This window comes from Mus pahari, chromosome 2 (genome assembly GCF_900095145.1).
Source record: "Mus pahari chromosome 2, PAHARI_EIJ_v1.1, whole genome shotgun sequence".
In the NCBI taxonomy this organism is placed as follows: domain Eukaryota; kingdom Metazoa; phylum Chordata; class Mammalia; order Rodentia; family Muridae; genus Mus; species Mus pahari.
In genome coordinates, this window is record NC_034591.1 from 130,012,304 (window position 1) to 130,017,309 (window position 5,006).

Sequence of the window (5,006 nt, forward strand, 5' to 3'; positions counted from 1 at the left end):
AGCTAAGCCAGCCTCACCTGATGGGCCTGCTTCTGCCACTGTTAGCTGTGTCAAGTCTGCTTGTCTGTCTGTAAAGGGCAGAGCTGGGCCCACATGAGCCTAAGCTGAGCCTTTGGTGAGGTACCTGGTGCTCTGCTCCATCCCTCGGTTTCCTCATCTGTATCTCAGGAACCAGCCAGCCCCAAGAGTGTATGACAATAAGTCTCTTATTTTTCCCTTGAAATTCTTAATGGTTTTTGACAAGGCTGGCATTTTCCCTTTTTCTGGGCCCTCAGAGTCCAGCCCTTTAGATAATGGATACATTTCATCAGGGGGGAGGGACCGAGGGGACGCCCTCTACTTCCAAAAGTCCTCCACTATTAATTGTGGCCCGGGAAGCTGTTAAGAGCCAGACCTTCAAGCTCTCTTGTCCTTTCACAAATACAACTGGGCTTAGCCAATGGAGCCTGGCAAGAGCCGAAGGACAGGAGAAGAGTGAATGTCCACATCCAAAGCCATCTCTACCCATCTTGCTGCAATCCCCAGCCCAGGAACCTGAACACAGGCTGGCCACACACATCCTTTATGGCAACCCCTTGCTCTGCTGGGCTTCACATTGGTCCTTCCTGATTCTAGATCTACTCCTGTTCCTTCCTTGGGCTCACGGTTGCCAGTCTCAGATATTTGTCCCTTTTGGTTTCTGTTCCCCAACCATATCTTTAAATGCATCTCCATTTTCCTGTCTGAGTGCCTTGCCTGGTCTTCCTTCTCACAGACTTCTGGAAAAGATTAAGTAAAATCCCAGAAGTAATTCACTCTCTGGAGCAGAGAGAGCACTCAGCCAAAGTGCCCCGTTACCCTGGCTTATCTGCATTCAAACAGGGCTCTTAGGTACAGCCCAAAGCCACACAAGCTTTGTTTGCTGCCAGAGACAATCAGCAAAGCTGTAGCTTGGAGCCTCTGGCTTTGAGAGTGAAACCTAGAATTTAAATTGTCCCTAAAGACCCGTTGTTTCCAACCCAAGGACTCTGAACTGCTCCCTGGTTCTTATTGTGGGAATTTATTTCTCTCCATCTGGCTTATCCCCAACCCCCTTCCTACATGCTCTCCAGTCAACTAGGTGGCTCAGAGGCCGCCCCGTCCTCCAAAGCTCAGGTCTCTCTCAGACTTGACCCTCCTCTGGAGACAGAGGTGCTCCTTGACAAGACACAGATTCACATGTGGCTTCTCTCAACTCTGCAGCCCCTGCCACAGGGCAATTGGAAGACCAGAGAGTCCAAAAAGACTAAGATAATGCTGCCACCAGTCAAAGGTACAAATTGTGCCCAGTGCTGACCCCACTTGGAGCTGTGTTAGGGGCTCTCAGGGAAGGGCAACCAGAAGCCTCAGCCCAGAAGGCTCCCATCCCCACAGGGCTCAGATTCCTCACACTGCTTCAACCTGCGGATGGCCTCAATGTACCAGGGCCACATCTGTGCCAATCCCTACTGTCCCCTTGAAACCTGGCACAAGGGTGAGGCCTCTTACAGTATGCTGAATGGGGGAGTGAATGTTCATATCTGGCTACTGCAGGAACTGGCAGGCTCTTCCTGAACCCCTATTTTAAGATTCCCTAACCTCCGGTTCTAGGCAAGAGCCATTGGAAATGTGCAGCAACCACGTCTTCTCAAGGCAGTTTGGGTCATGCAATACACATGCTGATGTGACACCACTCTATTTGGAGGGCACCAGAGCATTGCTGTTTCAGTGAATTGTTCTCCTACCCTGCCCCAGGTGATAGACTGAGGTAGAGGTGGAATTTTAAATGAACATTCTAAAGACACCACTAATAGGACTACAGGGAGAGCTACTGGGAGGGAAAAACTGAACAGGGAAGGAGTGGGTGGTGAGAGTCCCCAGGGAGGCTCCACCCCAAGAATCCACAGCAAGTGTGTGAGCTGCAGCACCAGCATGCAGAGCTCCCCGTACAGCCTTCAGGAGAGCCCCGTAGAGTGTGCATTTTGCAGACTGGGAGACACAGACATAGTATACTTCTGCCGCACTCCTGTCATCTCAGGTCCCCTTTTGTGGCCTCAATGACTTGGCTATGGGGGAGGGCTCCCTCATGGCCTGGTTGACACATGGCCTATCATGGAACATGCCTTTAATTCCAGTACTCAAGAAGCAGTGGCAAGTGCCTCTCTATGAGTTCAAGGCCAGTCTGGTCTACAGGGCAAGCTCCACGCCAGCCAGAGCGACATAGTAAGATTCTTCCTTTACAATAAAGGGTATGTGCAAGGGCCATGGCTCAACAGGTGTCAGAAACGGATGCCAGAGGTGGCACCATAAATATCTAGACTTGGAGGGGATGAGACAGGAGGCGGGATCTGTGTAGTCTAAGGGAACCGAATTCTACCTGGTAGGGACTAGGTTAGAAGAGGAGAAAGTAAGGTGTGAATGACTGAGTGAGGGGAGGGGTGAATGGATGGATGAATGGATGGATGGATGGATGGATGGATGGATGGATGAATGATGGCTGGATGGATGTGTGAATGAGGGAGGGAATGAATGAGGGAAGAAATTAGTGAATTAATGAGGTATGGGTGAATGAATGAATGAATGAATGAGAAAACTGGGAGAACCAGGGAGTGACTCAGTGGATGGATAAGCCTCTTTACTGCTTTCACAGATAAGTCTTAACCATTCACATTCATAGGGATGTCAGGAAGCAGGAGAGAGGCACAGGCCAGTGGGACACAGGGACCCATCACACAGGCTGGACCTGGTAGGAAACTGAAGGACTCGGTCACCGTCCTACCCCCACCTCATGCTCTCAGCCCAGGCCAGCACAACCCAGGAGAGCTGTGTAATCACAGACTTGAAAGGCCGGCCAGGTGGGGAGTCCGGTTAAGGTCAGTGACAACTGCTTTTGCGGAGTACAGGTCCAAGAGGCCAAGACATCACAGAGACTGTCTCATCTTCCTCCAGCCCACAGTAGTGGGCCAGGCCTCCTGCTCTGACCCAGCAGGAGAGAGAGAGAGCGAGCAAGATGCTGAAACAATAACAAGCCTCCAGGGAACCTCCCTCAACTCCAAAGGGGGCCGAGGGGTTGCTGCAGAGCAAGTCTGTCACACTTGAAAAGAACATTGGCTCCCAGACCCGGAACTGCACAATGCTCCCAAGAGAAAGGTGAAGGGTGGGGGTGGGGGACAGAGAACGAAGGTAGGGATAGAATGGGAGCTATCATCTGAGGCAAGACCGGATGTCCAATCACATGAAGACCACATACATGTCTTCAATCCACCTCTGCCCTAGACGTGGACCCTATCAATAACCCTTCTTTGCAGATGTGAAAGTGAGACTCACAAAGGGCGTGTCACCTGCCCCTGGACACCTATGGTGAATATGGCCTTTGGGAGGCTCTCAGCCAGATGGGAAGGGCAGATGTGTGCCTCCCCCCCCCCGGCCCCAGTAGATCCGGAAAGGGCAAGAAACTCTCAGAATTCAGTGAAACACAGACAGGGCTGGTTAGAGGACTTGGAGTGGGCATTAGGTTAGGCTTTGAAGCATAATTAAGAGTTCACTCTGACCAAGAAGAGAGACCTGAGCATTCCTGGAAAGGGAAGGAGTGGCTGGGCTAAATCCCAGAAGAGGAGATGTGGCAGTGTGGCTGGGGAGGCACCAGGGCAGGAGAAACAGAGAGGATGCACCTGAGTCTCTGCCCCTCCCCTTCTCCTGCAGTCTCGAGCCTGCCCTGCCACTGGGTCAGCAGCACTCTGCCCTCAGCTCCCTGCTCTCCAGCACGAATTTTCTGCTGGTAAACTTCACCTCAGGCTCTTCCTCAAAACCAGCATTAGTTGTCTGAACCTCATTACCTTCCTCCATTGAAGAAGAGTACAGGGAGAGGGCAGCCATCATTCCAGTGGTAGATTGTTCTGGCAAGGGAGGCTGGGCAAGGGAAATGGGGATCAGGGGATCATCTGGATCCCAGGAAAAGAGGCAAGGGAGACCAGGCTGGGCTGCTGGGCAAGGGAGACCAGGCTGGGCCGCTGGGCAAGGGAGACCAGGCTGGGCCGCTGGGCAAGGGAGACTAGGCTGGACTGCTGGGCAAGGGAGACTTGGCTGGACCGCTGAGCAAGCAAATGGGACATTTGGACACATTGAGTGGACCTAGGCCCAATGACAAGGCAACGGCTCCCTCAGGCTCCCTCAGGCAAGCAAAGTCAGTGTTGAGAGTCATCAGGAGGGGCCGATTCCTTGTCACTAGGGTGGGTCACTCTGGATCAGTGCCCATTCACGCTTCACACTGAAGGTCAGTAACTGCTAACACAGAATCGCATCCTCAGGATGATGCAGAATGGCCATGCCCATTTCACAGATGAGTAAACCAAGGCCCAGCCAGGTTAAATCTAGTATCTTAGATGCCACCACTAAAAAAGGAAGCAGTTAAAGACTATGACCTCAGCAATAGATAAACCCACTTCAAAAGACCACACGCACCATGGCGATCCTTCTCCAGCTCCCTTGAGGTGACCAATTGCCCTTGGCAACCCCTCTTGTTCTGGGTTCTGGAGTAGGCACTATGTTGTTTCCCGCACCCACACCCTACATAGACTTTTCAAGCTGGGAAGATACCCACAGGAACTTAGACTACATGAGTCTTCAGCAGTTGATGCGAATGAACACTCAGCATGGATGGACAGCCAGCACTGTCCCCAAGCTATGGTCTTTCAACTGTCCTCCATATGTGACCAGTCACCCTTCCAGAATTCAAAGCCATTCCTATCTCCAACGTGGACAGACGGAGGAATGTCACACAGCCATGGGAAGCTTTGAGGCCAAGCTTCCTGACTCTGAACTTGGCCGTTTCTCTTGGCCTCAGAGCCTCCCTACCCAGCCAAGGTTGAGGCTGAGGCCTTGACAAGTAAACAATTAACATGAAGCCACCCTAGTGTAGCACCATGGAGTGAATATGTGTGTGTGTGTGTGTGTGTGTGTGTGTGTGTGTGCGCGCATATGTGTATATGTGTATATATATATATATATAT